Source organism: Ambystoma mexicanum, chromosome 7q (genome assembly GCF_040938575.1).
Source record: "Ambystoma mexicanum isolate Mex_15411 chromosome 7q, UKY_AmexF1_1, whole genome shotgun sequence".
In the NCBI taxonomy this organism is placed as follows: Eukaryota; Metazoa; Chordata; class Amphibia; order Caudata; family Ambystomatidae; genus Ambystoma; species Ambystoma mexicanum.
This window is the reverse complement of record NC_090941.1, coordinates 78,123,313-78,149,468: the sequence shown is the minus strand read 5'-3', so window position 1 is coordinate 78,149,468 and position 26,156 is coordinate 78,123,313.

The window sequence follows — 26,156 nt, the reverse complement described above, 5'->3', positions numbered from 1 at the left end:
CGCGTAAGTGGGGGGCCCCTGATCTACCCTTGTTCCATCACTGGCTCAACCTCATGGCCTGCTGTGAAAGAAGAGAGACTTTATACAACTTGACGATTCCTTCCAACAGCCAACCTAAGGACTACTGGGCCCTTTCAGGAGCTATATGGCCCAAAAGGAGGATTCGGAAGAGAGCCCTGAAGAGTACTCTATATGGGTTTAACCCTGGAGTGTGCTACATTCTATTAGGACAGCTGTCTGGTATGGGTAGGAGACAATAAGGTAATGGTCAGACTTCACGGATAGCAGAGCTGCAACAGCGTCTAATTTCACTTTAATTTCACTTGTATTTCTTATTGTTTGGTCTGCACTATAGTTCATGGTGCTTGAGTATACTGTTAATAATATCACTAAAAAAAACTTTGTTAAGGGGACGTTGTGGTTAAGTTGCCCTACCAAAAACATGTGCACTTCACTAAAAAAACTTTTCAAATGTGCCATTATGGTGCAAAGTAAAACCGGAAAACCCTTGAAATTCGCCAGTTATGGTAGGCTAAGTGACCATAACTGCCCGCACCACTGTGCTCTGCTAACACTAACACCCAGGACATGAAAGATGGCATCACAAATGTCATTAATGACATCACTGATGACATCACATGTTGTGGTAAGCTAAGCAAACATAACACGCGCCACCACCGTGCACTGCTAAGACTAACACCCAGGAAATCAAAGATGACATCACAAATGTCATTAATGACATCACTGATGACATCACATGTGCATTTAGTTTTCATGCACAGCCTCCACAAGGGATTGTCATTATAATATTGGCAGAAATTATATTTTCAGTTTTACTTTGAACCATAATGGCACGTTTGAAAAGTTTTTTTAGTGAAGTGCACAGGTTTTTGGTAGGGCAACTTAACCATAACGTCCCCTTAACAAAGTTTTTTTTGTGAATTTTACAGGTTTTTAGTAGGGCAACTTAACCATAAATCCCTTTAACAAAGTTTTTTTTTAACGGAATTTCACAGGTTTTCAGTAGACAACTTAACCATACCATCCCTCTTGCAAAGTTTTTTTTCTAAAGATGATCGGTTTACAGTAGTGCCACGTAACCATAATGTAAAGCAATTTCTGACTTATTTAAACACCTTGTGGAGAATACCGCTTGACAATATGCTGGTGTACAGCATGGTAACATGTCCCAGAATCTGTAAACACTTAACATTAAGATGTTTGTGTCCTGGACAATATTTCATATTGATATAGGAACGTCCACCTGCAACATGTGCATTGCACAGCGCCAACACTTATTGGTCGTTATTCATTAACAATGTAGTGCACATTGCATACTTTCAGCAAAGGTTTTAGTTATCTGAAAATGACATCAGCTAAGGACATCTATCCTCCCCAAGAAACAACAGCACTACTGTAATGAAGGAGCATGACAAACGCTGCCCCAACCTTAGAAATAACAAACGCACAATATTTTTGCACCGGCCACCCACTCCCCCATATCACTGTTTGATACGTCTTTCCTAATTTCTGTTCACAAATGGCCTTATTAGCTGTCCTACCAAAAAAGGAAAGCCATCTGTTAACAAATTAAATGTTGCGTTAAGAAGCACCTTTCACAGTACAGGACATAGACGCAATAAGATTTGACAATAATAGTATAGATGTGCAAAGCATTAGCATGTGCGACGGAAAAATGGGATTTCTGGTTAAACAAAATCCTTTTTCAAGATGGCCACCATCGAAAGGAAAGGCGGTTGTTCTATACATAGCCCCTCTTCGCTTTCCATGACAGCAAAGAAAAAGCCACAGTATGTGCCGTGACTCAGAACCTGTAAATAAACATACAGCAACGTATAACGTGGTACTTTACATTTCGAAATGATACACGTGATTTTAAAAGAAAACGGTAACATTTTAGAATTTGGAAAGTTCTTTTATTTAACTAACAACTGTCAGAGATGAACGGACTAATTGCATTTGCAAATAATTTGTAGCAATGACTCCAAGGGCCAACATTGAAAATGTTCATGGAGAGACACATGCAGTTAATTTTGCATACACAAAGTATGCATTTCTGTTGAAGCACTCGATTTGTTTGAAGAGGTATTTCCAACACAGCGGCATCACTGTTGCTTTACACCACCATAAATGATATTAAGTCACTCCTTGTCGCTAGTTCAGCGTAGGGACAGAGCGGCCCTGGCCTGTCATCCCATAACATTATAATGGACAGGCACCCGGTCACCAGCAGTTGCATCTGGCGTGGAAAGAAGCTGTCACTGGGCATCTGAAAACCTTGGCACGCACAGTACGGCAGAATGTAGCTAGGCGGAAAACATAAGAGAAAATCTGTGTCAATACCCAACCTTTAGGAAAAATTTCCAAAAAAGTGGCCAAACATGACATTTTAAAGATGTATTAGGGTTCACCATGGGGACATATAATGACACCCTACAAACGCAGATAAACAGCACTCGCCGTAAGGGTTAAAAAAAGGACAACTACACAATGACATGGTAATTTTGTTATGGAGGCAGCATGAATGGACAAGCAAGAAAAAATTACACAAGACCAAAAGAATGTGCAAACTGTTACATAAAGCTATGTGGGCAAGCATAACATTTAAAAGAAAAAGAAATAACGTTCACCATTGGTGACTCTAGTCTTAGCTTGCAAACGCGAACAATGTACACTCTCTGGTATTGGAGGAAAATCACAACTCCGCAAAAATATAATACTTCAGTTACATTGTCACAATTAGTGTACAGTCGTCAAAATTAAACTTACATCATCTTCACAGCCTCCATTATGTTTGGAAAAGTCAGACAGCAAACTATTCGCATCAAAGAATATTCGTGAAATTATATTTCATGTTGCTTACAAGCGTTTTTAAACTATAACCTTATCAAATAGTATTTTTTTTCCAAGCTTTGATTCCTTGCATAGCTTTTAAAGTTTCACTTTGGCTCAAGGTCAAAAAACAATAGCCCCTTATGAATTCACTTGAATGCGTGGGCCTACTGAGCTTGCAACCAAAAAAGCAAATCAACTGACCTTCACTCAGAAGGCAAATACATTCTCACTTTGCCACAACATAAGAGCATCCTATCATGAGAACCGCTACTCCAATATGGCACGTAAACCACTGTTCCCATCGAACACTCCAGGTGGCCGCCTCAGATTTCAAAACATAGGACGCCAGTCCGACTTCAATATTAATCTGAAAACATTACAACAAAGACGCAGGCATTGCTCGCCGTACTTTGAACACCAACTTCCACTTTACCGTATGAATTTGGTGGCAGGAAACCTGCCCACAACCACCATGCACCCAAGACTGCAGGCCCTCCCCACAACCACCTGAGTGATGTGCGGTAGTACGGGTGTATCTATAGGTGTGGTATGCTTCAGTGGTTGTGGCCAGAGGATACACTCCCAGCTGTATGTTCATAGATATTACAATGTATGCGTGTGCAGTGGCTTATACCTCCAGTGCCCAAGACTCTACACACTCCCCACAACCATCTCATCGATAACCAATACTACAGGTGTATCCATTGCTGTGACATGCGGCAGTGGTAGTGGCCAGGGCATACAGTCTTGGAAGTATTTCCTTCGGCCTACGGCCTACGGCCATGCATCCAAGACTCTAGGCCCTGACCACAACCACTGCAGCATGTCACACCCATGGCGGCATACAAATGAATAGCACACCCATAGGAAACAAATAATTGAATTACAGCATGTACTCAATTTCAATGTTCGCTAAAACCATGTGTGTCCTTAGGACAGTTTCAAGTTGCCTGCGCACAGCACGGACTGAAATACTACCCTTATGAGACCCCTCATTTTCTGTACTTACAAACATCCCAAACAAGGCGGGCATCATTAACACCTACAGCCTGAACAAAATACAGTTTTTCACCCATCTCTTACTGTCTGAACCTCCCCAAGCACTCAGACACAACAAAATAGTTTTCGAAATAGCATGTTGCCGATGGTGGCCGCTGCGCTGTCCCCCAAGATGTCGGGCGCATCCAAACAATCTGACACAGAACACGTCTCACTGCAGCCAATCGGCAGAGACATTGCATGTCCACGGTCATGACACCAGCCCCTTTGCCAATCGGTATTTTGTCCGCGGAGCGAACAGGGAAGTGTGTGCGCGGAGCGGACATAGATATCACAAAAATGTATTTGCTTTATGATTTGGTCATTTAAAAAAAACTACTGGAGGGATTGACACCAATTTAATAAAAGTAAAAGCACGCTTTCTGGACCAATCCGCCGCTCCTGCTGCAAATTTGGTGAAAATCCATCCAGTGGTTTGGGCTGTAGGCGTACGCAAAGTTTTTGCCCATTATGTCTATGGAAAAAAAAGTTTTGGGACCCCCATATAAGTTTTCCCCCCATGGACCAAACCTCACCAAACTTTGCAAATGAATTCAGAGTGGCCCATATACTTTTTTTGCAAAGTTTGGTGAGGATTCGTCCGGGGAGGCGGAGTTATAGGCCACCCAAAAAGTGCTCTTCCTATGGAAACAGCAATTTAACCATAACTACACGGCCACTATTGTGGCTGTGTAATGTTTGCAGAGAGAGTCGAGGGGAGGGATGGGCCTCTGACGGGTGTGTTTCCCTGGAGGTCTAGCTGGGCGATGGTTCTTTTCACTGTTGGTGCAAGTATTGTGTATTTTGAAAAAAATGCCAATAAAGACAGTTTAAAAAATAAAACTGTTGGGGGAATGTCTTACTTCTCCACCTTTCCTGAGCCTTCTGACACCCTTCAACAATTAGTGAGGAAATGTCTCCCGTCCCCAACTCACCTTTCTCAGGCTTCTTCTCTCTGTCTCTGGGGGTCCCAGACTTTGGTTGTCAGAGCGGCTTCCCTTCTACCGGGCACTAGGACGAAGAAGAGTGTTTTGGATGCTTCTCTAGACTGTGGTGGGTCTCTGACCCTGGTAGGCAGACCTAGTTCCCTTCTACCAAGTACTGCAAAGAAGAACAGTAGTTTGGGTGCTTCTCCAAACTGTGGTAGGTCCCAATCCCTGGTTGGCATACCTGGTTCCCTTCTGCCAGGCACTGCAACAAAGAAGATTCGTTTGGATGCTTCTCCAAACAGTGGTAGGTCCCAGCCCCTGGTTGGCCTACCTGGTTCCCTTCTGCCAGGCACTGCAACAAAGAAGATTCTTTTGAATGCTTCTCCAAACTACGGATGATCCCTGACCCTGGTTTGTAGACCTGGTTCCCTTTTACCTGGCACTTATTCTCAAACACGGACTTGGTTTACATCTGCCAAGTTGTGTGTTTATATGTATTACTTTCACAGTTCTCTTCACAGTCTCTTATTTTCATAGGCAGACTTGGTTTCCTCTCCTGCCAAGTACTGTGTTCACAGGAATAACTCTCATGGCTTTCGCAACACACTCTCCTGATATTTGACAGCCCTGGGTCACCTTCTATCCAAGTACTGTCACAAATAAGATTAGGGAACCTTTTTCACGTGATATGTTCTTCCTCTATATTAGTCCCAGCCCCTATTCTCTTTATAGTGTCTTAATGATATTCTGGAGACTTGGAAGTGAAACGCTTAATGTTGTAACGCAAGCTCCGTATCTTGGCACACTCATAAACTCAAACATTAATGATGAGCCAATGGTACTGAAAATTAAAATGAAATGTAAAGCATTGGCAGGACATGGAGCTGTGTACAGAAAAGGTTTGGTAAATTTTCGATAAAACCAATAGTGACCTTTTACAGAACAAAAGTAATCCCGGCCTTGATCCATGGGGCAGAGGCAATGCTTGAATGTCCCCATTCGCTATAGTCAAAATGCAAACATATCTTCTGGAAAAGAATCTTACAGCTCCCACAAAGCACACCAACAGCTTGCATTCGATACGAATTGGGCCTGACGTCCATCAACGCCAGGCTCATATGGAACATCCTAACCCTGTTTAGGAAAGCAATAGGAGCGGATAACTTAAAGCAATTTGAGATTCTAAACATTCTAAAAATGGATAAAGAACTGTGAAAGGTCCTTGGCCCAACTTGGAACTGATAAGAAAATGCTAATAACAAATCCTGGAGTGTTAAAAAAAGAAATGGTGGGCTCTCGACTGGATCTAAACAGTTGAGAAAAGAGCACAACACGCATGTATGCAGACATTTCCAGCAGAGGTGAAGGCACGTAACGAGATTCCCAAACACCTTCTGATATTTCCCTGCAAAAGTTGAAGGAGAAGCTTTCTTAAGCTGGGGCTGAACCTGTTTGAAACAAAGGAAGTCCAAAACAGGAGAAAAAAGATAGGCGAACCTGAAGACTTAACTTGCCGATTTTGCATAAAGGACAAGGAGACGTTGAAACATCTTGTGATCTTCTTCCAGAAATTGAGATCTCTCTGAACAAAATGTTTGGGTAAGTAGATTGAACTTTACCCAACTAGGAGACACCTGGTGGAAAAAAATGTTGGAAGGAGAGGAAAAAAGCTAACCTTTGCCCTAACATTCTTTTTAGAAGAAATTAATTTGATATTGTCTAGCTAAATGCAAGAGTTCTTACATGTTATCTTGATGACTTTTCACCTTGTGATCCTTTAAGATGGACAGTGTACATGAAGCATTAAGATGGTTTTTTCAGGTATTATGAATAGGCTCCCTGCCTTGTTGCTTGTCTTTCTTTTACTCCTTCTGGTTACTCTTCTTTTCTTAATTGAGCATGTGTAATGTTGATGCATTTAAAAACAGTTTGTAATAAACTGAATTTTAATTAAAACAAAAAAAAGATATTCTTGTTAATGTCCCATAGGGGTTATGCTCTTTCCCCCACTTTTCATGCACTGTTGTCTTTGGGGCTCCTTGTACCTTCTGGGGACACCCGACTATAGGCTCAGCCACCAAAATATATCTGGGTTCTTGGCTGCAGCCCTTCTGTCAGCCATGGGCTTACCTGTGTCTCTCTCCTGCTCATCAATACTCTGGAGCTCTTTCTGGCATGCTGCATTGGCTCTGTGGTTTAAGACCCTTTTCAGCGTGGCTCTCTCTACCAGATCACATGGTCCCACAGTGCTGAACACTGGCGTAATCCCCAGATAGCCTCTCGGTATTCCATCCCTTCATGTGTCCACTGGCACCTTGCTTCTCACAGCACGTTTCATGCTGTCAGTTCATCCACGGAGGATCTGCTTGCCGGGTGAATCCGTTGTCAGTTTTTATGTCACTTTCCTGTACAGTCTGTAGTTGGAGTCTAGACCGTTCAATCAAGTTCTTCTGATTGATCCCTGTGGATCTGCACCTCTTCCTCATCACAGTTTCTTGGCTTGGATCTTCATCATACCTACCCCTATTCTCCCTTGTCTCAGTCCATTCTACTTCTTGCATCTTATAGAAGTATATGTGATAGGAGGGTAGGGATGGAGAGAGTGGGGGTGAAGGGGAGCTGTAGGTGTTAGGCGGATACCACATTCTCACACAAGAGTCATCACTGGTCCCATAGGGAGTTTCCCATCCCATGAGATCCACTCACTGAGTACCACCCTCAGGGGGACTATCGGGTAGCAGCCACACCTCCCTGGCCTCATGGGAAGGGGCTCCCGCTATGGAAGCAGTGATAACATCCTGGGATTCGTCACACCTAATATGTAGTTATTGTATCTACTAGATGCATCATCCATGTTGTGCACTGACTTTGTGCTGCCTCACGATGAGCATGCATCAGCAATAAATCATCTTTAGAGATTTAAAGGTGCAAGTCATGAGTTTTTAACTGTGTGTTGTCTTGTGCATCTCCCTTTAGAGTTTTAAAGGTAAATGTTTAGAAATGTATAGGTACAACCTCCATGTTATGAACTGCAGGTTTTCTTGTTAGGTTAATGTTCTGAGATTTGAAGTGCATATGTTGCTGTTTATTGAAAAAGACATGGACTAATACTTCTGTGACCTTGGTTTCATGGCGGGTTCATACATTTCCTAAAGTTATATTGTTTTCAATGAACTGTATATATCTTGACAGAAGTAGGCTTGAAGTTGAGATGACAAATATAGATATTACTAGTGGCAACATATGAATACATTGTTCAATACAGAATGTGCCCAAGATCACAAATATGCCCATAGGTGTGTGCTTCTGTTAAATTAGATGAATCCAGGTGTAGGGACATATATCCTGAAGAAAAGATGCTGAGAAATGCACCAGTTTAAAAATAAACATGTGAGTTACGGCCTGTGCGCTGGATCTGAAAAAACACACATGCAAATAAAATGTGTAAGGTTTGCAGTCACTCCAAAATAAAAATACAATTGGCAAGGGCTGAGATAAATGTTTCCAAGTACCAGAAAGTATCCTGCAACTTTTATTAAAATAGAAAAACTGCTCCATTTAAGATTAAACTCACAACCTTAAAGCTGTGTCTTGGACAGAACTTCGATCAGCAAATCGAATGTTATAGTGTTGTTCTGTTTTAAATTGGCTATTGCCACATTGTCAATAAAAAGGTTTTTAAATGTGACATTTCTGAAGCAAGCACCAGCTATAGGATTTATTTGCCATATGGTATTATTCCTTCCCACAACCCACCAGCAATACAATGGGAAGGAGATACCTTGCTTTCTCAAGGAAATGAGATAAAGCTGATGACTGTCATTCGATCTAGCTCTCAGGAATACATAACAAAAAACGTGTCCCAAACTGGGGACAGTCCCATCCCATGCGCCCTATCAATGGCAACTGACACCAAAAAGTCATGTTTATTGGTGTTTTCCTTATGTTATTATATATACTCAAACATATAGTAAACTATATTAATGTCCAGTCTTTGGCTGTCTTCATCCAGAGTAGGAAAACAACAGTAAACTTGACTTATCTTTTTGGTGACTTTAGCCATTGATAGAGTGCAGGGGATGAGACTGTCCCCAAGCTGGGAAACATTTTTGTTATGTATTGTTCCAATCTTTGTGCCAGGATTATGTGTTTCTCACCTGCACCTTAAGTTTCTTCTTTATTTATGTTTTTGGCCTATGAATAATTTCCATAAGTTTATGTTTTTTCTGTCAAAATAGGAGTGCAGTGTAAAATTATACTTTTGTCTAATTCTCAGGAAGGCAGCCCGGCAATAAAGTCTGATTGTCCCATTTATGACATGCATCTCTCTATATGATTGGGCTTGAAATCTTAAATTTACAATGAATTCAGCTTTGCCAGTGATTCTCTCAGCTAATCTGCTATCACAATTGGCCAGGCCTTTCCTGATGGAAGGATTGTAACACTTCTCAGGACTGGTGGTCTGCTTCAAAAGGCCAGCAAGGCCCTTGTACCCTTCTCAGGGGGCAGGACTGAAGTCATAAATGGCCCGAGCAGCTTAAACTACAAAGGACTTTACCATGGTGATAGGCCTAGGGGTCACAAATATTCCAGCTCTAAACTAACAGCATGAACACCAGATGTTTCGGTTATCGAAAAGAAAAGACTGCCACGTAATATTGAGTAAAGTGGAAGGGAAAAAGAAATGCATCATTGAAATTACATTGGATTTATTATTCTACTGATACCTTTTAATCTAAACCTCAAAGAGAGCTATTTTCCCCAAAAAGATTTCAGCTTGAAATCCCTTATTAGATTTACCCAAAACAACATTTTTGTTATCCTATTTTCATTGTGTAAATTAGGCACATTTGTATTTTGGCATGATTCACATATTGTAGCATCCATACAGGTGATTCCGTTATTTTGAAATGGCAAAATGATTTGTGTATGAAAGTATAAGTGAATTAATACCCACAATGTGTAACTCATTCACCAAAAGATGTATTGAGATAAAATGTAACATTTTATTTGATCATAGAGTCAAGCCTGATGATCCGATTGGTAGCATAATTACATGCGTGAAATATGCTGTTTCAGAAAGTTGCCATTGTTTAATCCAATCAAGGGAAACTTGCTGTAGAAGTTACTTCCATCAGACTGGCCCCTTCATTAATATGCCCAATGACCACAGATGGGTAGGTTTAATGTGATATCACTTTCAGAACATTGTGTCATCTCATACATTGACCAGTTAGATTAGAGAAATTATTCACACCTCAAAAGGGAGTGATTCATGTTCTATGAAAGGTAAAACTCATAGATTCTGGGGACTCACTTGCTCATTCACCGACTGATGGAGAAGAAGAAGGAGAGACAAGAGAACTAATAACAACAGAAAGGAGAGGGAATAAATTGCTTTCCTTTTGAGCCCATTGATGGATTGTAAACAGAGCATTGTAGTGAGGTCTTGCAGGAGTTAAAGTCCTAGACCTTCTTAAGTGGCAGAGACAGCAGACAGGTGGAAGAGGGAAGCTGATCCAATTTTTCAGGCTTATGCTGACCAGTTCCTAGAGAGTGGGACAACTCCTTAAGAGAGACGGGCAAGCAAAATGTCTACGTAAGTATAATATAAAGGTGAAATAATCCTGGAGGGAGCGATAATGTAGAGGGAAATTGAAACAGAATTGACTTACTGCATGAGCGCCTAACAAAAGCACAATACATAAATAAATAGATTAAACTCCGGACCCTGCTATTGTAAGTACTGAGGGGCTCAACTGTATACATTGATTATATATCCTGAAAAGTTAAGGAATATTTCAGAAGAGTATGCACTTCTGGAATTATACATTTCATAGACAAGGTCTGATGGTGTTTATACAGGAACAAAGCCACATCTAGCAGAGAAGATGTGTTTTGGGTGTTAATGGACTTCTCACTATGTGCATACCTAGAGAAAAAATAAAATTGAAGTCATTTCTAGATACACCTCCAAGCCGAATACTGTTATTAATGCTGAGTTGATCAAAACAAAGGTAAAAGGGTGATTATTTCCTACCTCTTTTCTGTATTTTAAGTTGTCCATTGAAAGTGAGAAAGGTACACCTTTACATGGTAATGCATTAGAAACCACACAGAAAGGAATTTAGTAAAGATATCCTTTCATTTGCAAGGGATTCACATTTGGATGTAATAACCTATTTCAATTGAATTTCCTACAACAGTGTTTGATATTGTTTATTGAGCAAGGGGGGTGTTATCTATTTTCAATAAAGGCTGAAGTACTGAAAATTGCATGGGCAGGGGTGTTTTGATTTAATTGGTTTTTAACAAATTGAAGTATTATCCGGGACCCTCATGCATTTTGCAATCTATGGTGAAAGTGTGCCCTGGGGAAACAAAATGTACACATTGTTATGTGTGTGTTACAAAGTCTTTATTTCTATAACGGTAGCATTGAAAATTGAGGTGACTAGTGTATTGACCATTTTTCATCACTGACATTGGAATTGCATGGATGCATAACTTGTTTATCTTTAAATTGATTCACTTATTTCTATTTTATTAATAAATACAGTTTCTGCTGAGAGGAGCTGCAGAAATGTTTCCTGGCTTTGTTTTAAAACTTGGTGTGCTAATCTACGGTGAGATTGCTTTAACTCGTGGCTCCACCTATAAAACCTAGGTGAATACGCAGAACACCACGACGCTGGTCCCCTCACCCGGCGGAAAACCTTGCAGCACCGCCGGTTACTCAACCCGTGGCTCACAGCAGAAGGTAAGCAAAGTGAATGCAGACACAAATGTCAACAATGATATTGATATTATTGAAAACAACGAAAAGATACCATGGGTATCCGTCCAAATACCTTCTTTGTCCATGCTGTCCGCTGTGGCAGCGGGCCAGTTATGCGACCCCGGAAGTGCACAGGCTGAGGCAAACAACTTGCTTAACTAGGTTACTTACAATACCTGAGTTAGCAGCAGATCTTATGCCAACAAGGTGTGCTTCATCAGTTGAGACCCCAAAAAACATAGGTTCAGTTGAAATAAACACGGCATTGTTTCTTTCTCCATTTGACATGACAGACACAGAACTATTAGAAGCTACATTGCCACTCAATTAGCTCAAGGAAAATGAACTTTTATCTGAAGCTATGAACAAGGTGGCAGAGCATCAAAAAACAAATGACGACAAGGTCCAAAATTTGTTGGGCGTGGAAACATTGCAAACATCTGTGCAATTATCATTAAACAAAGACCCTGACATTATGTACAGCCAATTACCTTCAGCAAATGCTATGCGATTGAATGAAGGCTCTTTCGAGAGCAACGATGATGCCACGCAGGGTGGTAAGAAAATCGTTGAAATAAACGACACCGAGGATTCTGAGAATATTATTCCTCTACTAAACCCGGCTCAGAGGTACAACATACAGAACAAGAGTATTAATTCTGATCTTTGATTGATAGCACGTCAACAATCATTCTTCAATCTAGCAGCGCGTAAAACGCGCATGACAGAACGCCTAAAGGCAGAGTTTAATATCGTCAAAGAAAAATTGAGTGCCAGTTTTTCTAACACACCAACAAAAAATGTCACTCTAACAAAAAAAGTGGTGAGAACTGGACAACATACGCCACAACTTCCGACATCGCTGCAGGTGAATACAAGCACTCCGCTCTGAAAGCAAATGCAAAAGCTTCCATCTGGCCAACAAACATTAGACCCCTTGGGCATATTCAAGAACTCCTTGTCTGAAGTTCAGGCCTCCCATATTGATGTATCTCTTTCCACAGAAGAAATTGAAAAAAGAGGGCAAAAACACAGTAAGACGGCGGAAAATGTGAATACGAGAGCAGTTGATACGCCTTCATACTCTTTAAGTAAGACAAATCTATCAGCAGCTGCGGCGATCCAAATCCACAATAATGTGTTGGCCGCCTCGTCCTTGGCTCTCATCCCTTTGGTCAAATTATATGATACCTTGCATGTTACAATAAAAGATCAAGCAGCTCTGCTTAGCCATGTAATGGCTAAGCTATCAAACATAGAATCCTTCAACGAATCCCTCCAACAAAGGATGGAACGTGAAGCTGAGCTAACACGGATATGGCAGCTTGGTCTAAGTGATCTTGCATCCAAAAATCAATCATCAAAAGACGACATAATGGAGGCAGTCATCAAATCAGTAAAATGGATTCGACATAATGACACACGTGCAGCATCCCCAAATCAGTGCCCTTCACAATGCCAACAACTAAAAGGGCATAATAATACGCAACAGAGTTCTACACAAATGAAACAAACTGAAATTTCAGAAAAAAGGTTGGCAACAGGCCTATACCCAACAGTATCAATCATAAAAGAAAGTGATGTAACTGTAGCAAACGAGTTTACGGCCGATCCTCAGACAAACAAGGAGATTGTTCCCAATCAGGGTGCTTAATGTTAAATGAAGACCTGATACAGCCGTTGGCCTTAAGAAATGCACAAGGGATCCTAAATGTCCCTTCAAAAGAGGGAAATTCCGAGGTCATCCATATTGACTCAGTTGACCAAAAGAAAAATGAGGAAAATGGAAAGAGATCTGATGACGATAGAGTGAAAAAACTATTTTCCTCTTTCGGAATTTTCTCACGGACCGCCAAAACAGTAGAGTTAAATGTGAAGAAGGTAAATTCAAAGACTTCCCAATAGGTTTTGAAGCGACAATTTAGCCCAAAAACAGAGATAAAAAAGATCAGTTTGCCAAAACTCAAGAAAATTTATAAGGAACCTCCCAACACCAACGAAGACTGGTCTCTTTGAGTGTACTAAATCTTCACAAAAAAAACTCAGACAGCGAAAGACAATGTAAATAAACATATAAAAGACTCAGGAGCACAGAAAGTGGTATATGCAAACAAAACAGCAGCGAGTAGACTCTGCAGATCAATTGTCAAGCTCCTCGTTTTCAATTGACTTATGTAACCTATCAACATACTCAATAGAGGAAGAGGTTGACTATGCAGACAAATCAAACTGTATAGACCGTCCTATATCAATTGAAACAAACTCAAGCTAACCAGGCAAAATAAAAAACACTCAGGTGAATGCTAAAAACATAGCACCCAGCCAAATAAAACTGCCTGAAAAAGAGGACCTAAAAAAAGAGTATAAATCGGCCGTGGTTTGCAAATTAAATCTGAAACTAACTTCAAACCAATTGCAAAAACAAATGAAAGTATTCAAAAAAATATCACCCAAACGACAATTGGGTTGGGAAGGAAACAGGTGGAAACTGAGATTACAAAATATTCAGTTGGATGACAACGAAGTAAACCTAAACCGTGGAAAAATAATGAAATTATTTCAATGCATTCCCTCTTTATGGACTGTTACCTCTGACAACATTAAAATTGTTGAATACACTTCCGAAAAAACATCAGATCAAGTGTTACTCCATATCAAATCACAAGCAGTGAGGAAAACCGTACTGGATGCAAAAGACGACCTGCTTTTCTACGGGTTCGATCTTTCCCTTGAACCATACGATGTAAGCTCTGACAAGGACATTTCAAGTGCCCATAAAACATCCACAACAACAAATGAACAAAGAAGAGACATACTGAGAAAACAGATGACAAATAAAGTAACAAATGCAAGCAAAGACGACTCTTCTTTGTGCAGACATAAAGGGTCTGGAAAATTCCCCTCTAAATTATAGTATCCTCAGTAGCTATGACGATACAAAGATGAAACATCCTACGACCTGCTGTCGTGGAACGCAAGAGGCTTTGGGCATCTCTTCAATGAGTTCCCCTTCAATTTGGAAAAAAAACTTTGCAATCTGTTTGCAAGAAACGTGGCTTCGGGATGTCCCCACAAGAGAACGATATACGATGCTACTAAATCCTGCTGTGAAAAAAACAATTGATCGACCTTTTTCTTGACTTATAACAATGGTGGAAATATCATACAGATGGACAGTGGTAGATTCAATCCACCCAAATATATTTGTTCAAGGCATGATCAAAGAGTGGAGAAATCCCAAAAAACTACATCCATCACAATTGTTGTTGATAAACACCTATTGGAACCCAGCTATAATCAGCTCAAGGAAGTATATAAATTCTGTGACCTCGCTAATTGATGAACGCATGGTTTCTTCAAATAATTTGAAAATACTAATCTGTGGGACTTGAACAACTCGTGGTTCAAGAAAGACCTAAAGACCCAAATGAACACTCACATTTAATTTGTTAATCTTGCCAACAGAGGTCAGTGGTGGAAATCCACTCTGGAGAGCCGAAATTATGAAATGGCTAATGGAAATGTCAAAGGCGATTTACCGCCGAAAGCTAGTTGGCATCGAAACCAAAGCCAATAAATCCTTGATTATATTTGGATCGCACACAACGTATGTGACAAAATAGAAGATCTAAGTGTGCTTCCAACAACCAATAGTGACCACAATGCTTTGAAACTCACATGGACATTGGAACGATCATCCCTGTCTCAGATTTATGATAAACCATTATCTGCATAGAGACATAAGATGGATAAAGAAATTACAAGGTAGAGATGCTGACGCAACCATTAAACAACAGCGACAATGTTTCCAAAATTGGGTAAAATCTTTTGCAATAATTTGTGATCAGGAATGAGCCGAACTAATCCTGGAGCAGATAGTGAAATAATGGTAGTACAAAATGAAACCTAACAATGTCAAATGAAGTATCAGCTGATACATGGGAGAAACATTTCACTGCTGTGTTGAAAAGAACGATAGACACACATCCAACAACTGACAGCAAAAATAAAAAAACATGGAATGTATGTGAATCGCAGGCAGACATTGAAATTGCAATTCAACTTTTGAAGAACTCTAGAGCTGCTGGCCCTGACGGTATCACAAATGTGATGCTGAAGAAAAACAAAGAAAATTGGGCAAAGTTCATTGAAGCTGTATTCACAAAGATCTCCATTTTAAAGATTGTTCCTGTGTCTTGGCTAACTGCAGTTGTGGTACTGATCTATAAAAATGGAAATTGGGCAAAGCCCTGAAATTACTGCCCGATTGCCCTATTAGATACCATCGGAAAGATCTTCGCCTTATTCTTGCAAAAAGCTGACATTGGCGATTGTCATCAAACCGGATTCACAAAAGGTGTAGGGACAGAGATAAATCTAGTACTTTTAAATCTCTTGAAACTAGAAACCTTGAAAGGAAAGAAGAAGCTCTTCCTCGCCTTTGTGGACATGTAACAAGCCTTTGACAGTATAAACCACAATTTACTGTGGCGAAAAATGACAAAGTGGCAATGTCCGATAAATCTACTTAACGCTGTGATAGCCCTGCATGCTGAAACCACCATTTGCATTCGTCTGAATCAAACAGGAGATTTAACGAATGAGATGCCTACGTTAGAAGGGGTAAAACAAGGTGTCCGTTGGCAGCACAACTGTTTAAGATATTCATAGCTGATCTCCCAGCGGCTTTGAAGGAAGTAAATTGCCCCCCCCCAAGGTAAACGGACATCCAATTAGCTGTGTCACGTATGCTGACGATTTGGTTCTGATAGATAGTACCCAAATAGGGCTACAGAGGTTATTAACCAAATTACAAGAGTATCTAACTGAAAATGATCTAGAAATAAATACCACAAAAACGAAAATAATGAAAATAGGCTCTCAAGCAGGTGTAAGAAATAAAAACTTCAGGTGGACTGTTGCGGGAGAAAACATTGAATCGACAACAGTGTTACGATACCTAGGAGTGATATTTAATACATCTATTCGAGAATGGCATTGGCAACAAGATCTAATGAGCCAAATGACCACCTTTGCCTTACAAGGTGCGAAACTGCACAATGAGTATGGTCAATTTTCACTGTGCCCGATTTTGACTTTTTATACAAAATACAAAAAAGGTAATTCCAGCTATTAGTTTCGGAGTGGAAGCTATGTGGAATTTAGACCAAAAAATCGGGTCTCTGCTTGAAGGCTTAATCTGGCGAAGGGTTCTTAGATTGTCGTGCTATGTTTCAATGATAGCCTTGCGCCATGAACTCGCAATAAACTCCCTATACAGTACAGTAGTATGGAAATCGTGTGCAGTTCTGAGAAAAATGATTGTGAGTTCTCCTTTGCCAGCTGATATAATACTTGCTCCGAGATCGATTATTCCAGACACTGGTCTGTTGAAATGTTGGACAAACAAACTAGACAACATTTTGAACTCAGCAGATATAAAGAAAGCCTCACTATTGATGCACCCATAATTGGTAAAAAAAAAGCTACGATATTGGAGCTGGATCAAAAACTCAGAGAAAACAGCAAAACAACGTAGTGCACTAGAGCTTGGAGTTGTAGAAAATGGCCTTGATGCACAACCGAAATACCTTCAAAGATGCCCGCCAGGTTACCATTGGGATCAGTTGCTAAGAATATGGTTCAATGCTCAAAAAACTAAAGAGATGTTGTGGTTAAGGCAAGACAAAGAAACACAAGACAACCTATGCAGACACTGTTAAACAGAAATAGAGTCATCAAAGCACTTGATAACGAAATGTCTGTCTATCTCTAATCAGAGATCGTCTTTTCGCCACAAAATAGAAACATGGAAGATTGGTGGACCCAGGTTATCTCAGGGCACAACATTAAACTAAACTGTGCAGTTGTCGACTTCATGGACGCGATCCTTGTGTGACTAGTTGAAACTGTACCTAAATTGAAATGCGATACCAGATTGGAAAAATAGTCACTTGCACCATTGACACTATTGTTCTGGTCTATCGCTGAATAGTCGCGTTCATATTTAAATGTTTAAACGGTAGACCAAGCTCTACACAGTATCCAAAACTGCTTCTTTTCTACTTCATTTCTGTTTCTGCTTTCTGTTTCTCCTCTCTCTCACAAGTTTACTGACTAAGGTGGAGTAATACAAAAATTTGAAAAATTGATAATAGAGAAAATAGAGAAATTAGATCGTTTTCGGGAAGAATGTTTTGTAATAAAAGTTTGTATAAACTAAATGTTACAATAAAAAAATAAAAAATACATAGAGGGTCTGTGCAGGGGAGGGAGGATGTAAGGAAAGGAATCAATACTGTTAAATTGGAGGTCCCAGATTCATAAAAATAACTGCATCAAATAAACCAACATTGTACACACATAGTGTGTGGTGGGTGGGACATTCCCCTGAATTAGATGTCCCCCAATTAAAACATCCTACACACGTGAATGGTTTCATAAAGAATGAAAGTTGATTTTGGGAAAAGACACCTCAAAGGTCAATTGATATTATTAAGATAGCATTGACTGATTAGGGATTATAATTTCAGTTGTATAACAATAGGATTTGCTGCTTTGCATCTCCAGAGATGCTGTGTTGAGAAATATATTGATAAACCTTGAAGCCAGAAACATTATTGAAGCAGGTTATTTTTGATTATTGATCAAAGGTCATCACGTATTGATTGTGATTCACGATCAAATATCCAATTGAAAAATGTCTAGAGAAGTGGCAGTTAACAAAAAAAGGACACTGGATCATGCACTGTCCAAATTCTGTGTTCATGTACAGTTCGGGACCCCAGATCAAGAAGGGAATAGACATTTAGGGAGAACCAGCCTCAATGGAATAGTAACTGCAGAGACTATATGTCACTAATACTAATAAGCTAATAGACTTATGTGGTTAAGGCTTTCAGCACATCTCTATTTTCTCTCCAATTTGGTAGATGGCAGACTAGAGAAACTGGTGATTGACATTAATACAAATAAGGACACTGCTAAAAAAATATCATACAAATTATTAGATATTCAACAATCTAGTGATCAGAGAGAAAAATAAATAAAACAACAGCAGGATGTCCTGGATATAAACCAGAACTGAACACAGCAGCAAAAGGGTCTCCATGAGGCAATACAGGATGGATTAAAAGTATGCATTGAAACCAAATAATGACAATACATAGAGATTGTGGTTCTCAAGGATGCTCATACTCAATGTCTACAGATATTGTGACCCTCAAAATGCAATTGAAGGACAGTGAAGAAGCAACTGCAAAACTAATTTTAAAGAAGTAGATTCACAGACATGGTTTGATCAGCTACAGCACAATTTAAAGAAAGTCAAGCCACAAAGAACCCAAATTGCCAAAGAAAGGGACATCATTATTCAGAAGATGAGAAGATTCACACATTTAATGAATTGGATTATGGTCTTATTACAATTATCTTTAAACATCTTATTACTAACAGGTTTATGTTGATGATTAAATTGAAACCACAATGATTAATCTATGTTCTAGGTCATGGGATATGGAATTTCTGATTGTATACTGATAGTGTCATATTGCATCAATAAACATTAATTTGCATTTTAACAACAAACAAAGTGTGATCAGGGACAGGCATCAACATGATAGATCTCTGCAAACCTGAGAAATAATGTTGGTCTGCTCAATGAATGCCCTATGTTGTTAAAGCCCAGGTAAAGGGGATGTTACTTTCACTGGAAATACCAGACAATATACTGTACATTTAAAAAATCTGAAAAGGACAAACCTTGTCTAAAGAAGTGTTTATTAATTAGGCTCACATTAATCAAAAACAAGAACTCAACATCCAACACCATTATTAAATGCTAACAATGATATCATTTGAACATTGATTGACAATAATGATCCGGAAAGTGTAATTTTGGCTCAGCATACCTCAATTGGAACGGGCAAGAATTCCAAATATGTTTTGATTGATCCAATCATTGGTCATACATCTGAAGACACTTGCAAAAGAAAATGTACTGTATCAGACCTGCAACTCCCTACAGCTGATATGGAGGTAGTGTTTTGGTGTACTCCCTGTGTGCCCCTATGGGGTGAGGGAATGTTACCTAAAATGAAATAGTATTCCAAGTGATTAGTAACTAGCTTGATACTAAGTACTAAGGAGTCATCATCCAAGTTGACACCCCAGGGATCTTTCCTCCCAACTCAAGGATAACTCAAAAATTGCTACGCCAGAGTTGTTCTCAGGCTTCCTTCATGTGGTCAAATAACACATTAGTATAGCCAAGGTCTGTGAGACCAATGAACAAAGACAGAAATTGAGACAGATATTGCTACATGTCCACAGTATGTTTTCAATTGATTCATATGTCAGTAGACATACATCGCTAACTTGTGCAATCATATCAGTGGAACCAGTTATGGCACAAGTACAAGACAGGTTACTTTAGCATCCATGTAATCATTAATGCCGATTAACAAAATGTGCAGTTTCATTATACCATTTTCATTTAACTATCCAGTAATGGGAACACCAAAACCCAGGTGTACAATGGAGACTTTATGATGACCTAAATAAACTGAAGAAAAGGGTACACTTGCCAATGTAGCCTCTCCGTTACATCATTAATGGGCTTGCACAGATACGAAGATCTAAAGTATACTCCCTGTTGTTTCTAAAATAGATTCTGACCTGTCTTTGTTCTCTTTGAACAAAAATGAAAATTAATCCTTTCCTTTTTGGGGAAACATAATGCATGGACCTGTAAGCCTCATTGGTACACTAACAGTGGGAATTATTTTAATATATTCCTACATTAGGCCATGCTTCATGTCAGAGAAAGATGAAACTTGGGCTATGTGGATGATCTATTAATACATAGTAAAACAGTGGAAGAACACATGATGGAGATGAGCTACGTACAGGTACAGTTACAGGAAGCAGATTCTAAAATATCACAACAGAAAGCTCAATAGTGGAATACCAAAGTATACATTTGGACTCCTGAAATCACACCTGAGGGACTTCATCCTCATAAAAGAAAGTGGGAGCCTTACTGAAGTTGAAGAACCAAACAGTTAGAAAGTATTGCCCAATGACAGCCATACATGCCATAATGTGCAGAGAATTAGGCTGAAAAAACAGCCCATAGTCTATTGTGAGCGGTCAGAAATGTGAGGCAGACAAAGGTGTGAAGATCTTTCAGAAGATGCAATTTCTTTAATTTAAAAGGTTGGATTAATGCCTTAGTATCCCTACCCTCATGAGGATTTCCCAGCCTAACATAAACTAAAGGAAACACACAAAATTGTTCTGTCCCTCACACTTATAATTGTTCTTTTATATAATTGTACGGCAGATCGCAATTGAAACTTGTGTTGTGCTGTGTTGTCTTGCTTCCAAGACAAATGAGTTGCCCCTGAGCTATCTCCCCTCACCCCTGTACATAAAACAACTCAATAAGGTAATATATGGCAAAGCAAAATATCACAGTTAGGCTCACAATCAGATATGTGTCTCTCCTTATAATCTGGGTGAATTCCCCTTCCCCAGATTGAAGCAGGATTCTGTTCAACAGTTCCAAAAAGATAAGGAAAGCCTGTCACAAAGTTCAAACTCAGTTCTCTTTGATTCAAGTCGACAACAAAGGTTCCAACACAGTTCTGTTTGTTTCATCTTTACACCAAAGGTTTCACAATGGTTTCTCCTTCTTCCTCTTTTTAAAAAAGAACTTAGAATAATGTCTTCTCTTCGTGTGAGAATATTTCTGCGACAATTCACAAATACTTGTTTCAGCAAATGTATATAATTCTGCATCAGTTTACATATTTGATTTTTAAATAATTGTAACGCGCACCGGGCAGACTGAACCGCATCTGGGTGTAGATAGAACTGGAAACATAGGCCGACTTTACCTCATGGCGGCCCCATCCCCATTCCGACCTCGGGATGAGACCGGAGCACTTTTGTCAAAAAGCATCGCCCTTCAGTGCTTTTCTCCGCGTGGTCGGGTCGGGACGCACTAGTATCACCAGACATTTTTTTCTTTTTATTCCCATTGTCCTTCCTTCCTGCTCCAGTTCCAAGGTCATCTAGTCCTCTGTCTATGCCACAGCATCTGGGATTCATGTCCTGTTCATCCTGCGAATGTCATTATGCGAGGACGGATCCGCACTCCATTTGCCTGGAGTGTCTAGGCCAAGAACATCATTGGGACTTTTGTTTTTATTGCCACTCCCTCTCCGTCCGGGCACACCAGCGTCGTCTTCTTCGGTGGGAGGAGGTGTTTCGACCCGTTCCTCCACCACATTTGCAGCTCTTCATCGACGAAAAAAAGAAATGCCTGGTAAGTTCTTTACTTTTTACGGTGCCCCGGCCAGGGGACTCCTTCCTGGGGTCTTCCAGCACACAGAGGTGCTCAAGTAGCTCTTCTACAAGGGGCATCTCTAAGGTTTCCTGCAAGGGGCCTAATGGGCGCACCAGAGCTCCCTCTGAGAGTCCCCACAGTGGGCCTGCCAAAACAGGACATTCTTCTGAGGTTCCCTGTTTGGGGGCTAAACTTCAGCCCAGTATTTATGTGGCTCTGGATACCGGGGTTCGCCTTGAGGTCTCCATTTCTGGAGGTTTCCACACTGAGTCACGACTCGAGGCCCCTCTTGAGGGAGCTAAACGTACTGGGTTCCATACTGCGGTTCCGCTTCTTGGGGCTAAATCCAATACCGGCAGAATTGAAGGATCTTCTTCGAGGGTCCTGGTGGTGTGGTATATCTCTCAATCATCCCACGCTCAAGGGCATGGTGGTACCAGTTCTGTCGAGGGGGCAAACAAGGCGGACATGTACCACAGGCTTTCGAGTACCGGCTCTGCTGAAGTTCCTCCACAGGAGGCTAATTCTGGGGCAATTCCTAAGATGTCCAGTAAACCCCGTAGATCTCCCAGCACCAACGCAGCCAAGGCTCCTTGTTTCATGACTAATATGTCACAAAAGACCCCTGACTCCCCTGAGGAGACCATTGCCTCACTTTCTTCTGTGACGCAGTTCACCTCAGGTGTCGACAAAATGGCGGCTCAAACTCCACGGTCTATGGTGGCCATTTTGACTACCTCTCTTACACCAATGTTCACTACGGCTGGTGCTGGGAGGATTCTTTTTGGCGCTGAGCTGTTTTTTCCATACATGTGGATAACAAAAACCCATTTCCCCCTTCGGTCGGTTGGCGTGTTCGGGCCCCGCTGCCTCATACAGTGTTGCTCCCTCCTGGTTCAGCACCCTTGATCTATGTGGACCCAACCGGCAGTGGACCTTCTTGCTAACTAGCCTCATTGCGTTCATGGGTGTATTCCCCTCCTGAGCAGCCTCTGCCCACTCCAACGCCTAGAACTTCGCCCAAGGATGCGTTTATTGGGAAATTTCAGATGCTCATGCATTCTGATCCCATGATGGCATACTTTAAGGGTCTTTTTAGGGAAATGTATCCTGGACCTCCTGTACCGTCTCCTGGTCTGGCTGATCCTATGCAGGCCCTTTGGTGTCACCTCCTCCACCTCTTCCTGCTGGACCTCCTCCACCACTTCCTCCTCTGCCTTCCGCTTTCCCCGATAGAAAAAATGCCAGGTGCTCCACTAGACAACACTTTAAGCCCTGAGGCACCACGTGCAGCGGATCAGTCTTCTGCTCCCTCTTCACTGGACGACGACCAGGCGGACCAGGACAGCGATGAACAGCCCCTCTCTATTAGAGCATTTCATGACCGGGTGCTGGATATGATGGCCCTGCTTGATATTCCAGTGCCCGAGGCACCCGTTCCACAGGAGGGGGTGTTTTCTGGAACCTCAGGAGTGCACCAGCCTGTTCCTACAGAAGGAGGTCTTTGCTGAGGCCCACAAGGTCTGTGAAAACCCCCATTATGGGCAGCATCTCAACAAGAGGATTGACGCTCAATAAAAGCTTCATGCCTCAGAAGATATAGACTTGTCGGCTTGTCTGCTCACATCATCAATGATAGTAGCAACTGCCACTCTCCAGTACAAGCCGGCCTCTACATCCTCCTCTGCAGCGGCCCAAATCCTCTCCAAGGAGGACAAACTTCTTGACGAAATTGGCAAGAAAGTATTTTCCAATTTGATATTTCAACTTCGTCAGGCTAACACTGAGCTTATCCTGGCAGTGGTCAATGTCAAGCTGTGGAGGGAGCTAGCTGATTTCCAGGAATGTATTCCTACAGATAGGCAAGAAAACTTCAAAGCCGGTTTGTCAGATGCCAGAGTGTTGGCACAGGATCTACTGGAGGCTGCTGCACCCCACATAGATACCTCGGCTCAAGGCCTTATGGTCGGGCTTGACATCTCCCGCTAAGCGTGACTCCATGCTACAAAGTTCTCAAAGGAAGTGCAGGACAAGGTGTTGGACCTTCCTCTTTTGATGGCAAGGAGTTGTTCAATTCCTCCACAGATGAGGAACTCATGAAGACTAATGTGAGTAATCAAACAGCCAAGTCTTTATTGGTCCTGGCAAAACTCCAGCTGAGGCCCCTTATACTCAAAGGTCAGGGTCCCAAACTCGGTCCTTCTCTGGGTTTACAGGTTTTCAAGATCACTGTGCACGCCGATCTAAAGCTCCGTTTGGTGGACCCCACCATAAGCAGCAACGGCAAGGTGGCCGGTTTTTCTCTCAGCCATCTGCCTCCTCTCCAGAGACAGGTAGTCTCCCTGCAGACAAATCATCCAAATAATATTTTTGTCGGTCTCATGAGACTCCTTCTGGGAGGATGAATCTCGTCTCATCTGGAGGCGTGGCAGACCATCACTGAAGACCGATGGGTTTTGACTATCGCTCGGGTGGGCTTCCGTTTGCCCCTCCCCCCTACACTACCCTTCAACCCTCCCTTCCAGCAGACTGGGTCGCCCTCCCTCAGAGCCGAGGTACAGAAACCTCTAGACCTCAGATCGGTGGAGCCTGTTCCCCTCAGAGAGCAAGGGGAGGGCTACTACTCTCATTTGTTCACAGTGCCCAAACCCAAACAGCCTGGCCTGTGCACTAGCCTCGATCTTTCCCAGTTCAATCAATCTCTTCCCTAAGAGAAATTCAGGATAGTCAACCCTTTCCCGACAAAGTCTTCTCTTTGGACGGGAGACTGGCTCAGCATGGTAGACCTCCAGGATGCATGCATGCACTTTCTGATTTGGAGCCTGCATCAGAAATATGTGCGGTTCTCTGTAGGAGCGGAACACTTCCAGTTTCGTGTAGTACTCCCTTTTGTTCTCAGCTCGGTGCTGCGTTCCTTTACGAAGATGATGTCGGTCATCGCATCTTTCCTCAGACTGCAATGGTTCCATGTATATCCATACTTCGACGATTGGCTCCTGCGCAGTCCTTGCCCACAGAAGGTCTTGACCAATCTTCAGTCTCTCCTTCAGCACCTGTTCCATCTTGGGCTGTCGGTGAATTGGTGGAAATCGTCCATGGCAGTCTCTCAAGACCTGATTTTCCTGTGTTTCCGCTGGAATACAGTCAGTACCAAGGTGTTCCTAATGGTGAACAGGATTACAGACCTATCGACCACGTGTCAGCTCTTCCTCCAGTCCCCACACGTGACAGCCTGATGGTTCGAAAGACTTCTGGGTCTCATGGCCTCTTGTGTGCTAGCTCTACCTCTTGCACATCTGAAGATGAGGCACACTCAGCTAGCTCTTCGGTGCTGCTGGTCTCAGGCATCGGATCTGGATTCCAAGATAATTCCAGTTCCATTCTGCATGACAGAGGATCTACAATGGTGGTGTGAAGAATGCCTCCGACACGGTAAGTATTTATAAGTCTTTATTTAGCGGAGCTCCCCGGAGCCCCAACACGGCACTCCACTCTCCTAGTTCTAACCGTCTCTCGCTGGTCACGCGGTTCCCCCATACACAATAGAGAGTCCGCGAGACCAGCTCGAGAGCAACGTTCTAAACCAAAGCTCTACACATCTTTCCCCTTATGCAAATATAAATAATGAGAACTGATTCTACTAAAACTTGAAGTAGATTCTATTACTTTTCACTTAACCAAAACAGTCCTAAAATAGAGATATGCTATGCATACAATTATTTACATCTTAACTAGAACATTTAAATATCGAATTTCTTTCAATAAGATTGTCAAGTTTCTGTTTCATAATCTCTCATCCACACAGGCTTTGACCTATGCCTATGTGAACCTTCTTCATTTACTCTTACATCTGTATCCTTCTTTTCCACTTCCCTATCCACCATTCCCCCTTTCACTTCCTCTTCAGCAACTCTTTCTTTCACCTCTTCTTCCTCTTTCTTATCTTTTTCCACATTCTCTCTTCTTTCCTTCACTGTAACTTCTTTCTCCATTCTTGCTCTTGCCAACCTTCCTTTTGACCAAACTTCCCCTCCCTCCAAGACAACAACATTGCTTTTAACCGCACATATCCTTTTTGGACCTAAAAACTTACTCTCCACACATTTATTCACCAACCTGGGATTTTTAACATACACCATCTCCCCAACCTTCCACTCTTGTTCTTTTACCCTCATCCTGTCATCAAACAGTTCCTTGTTTCTTT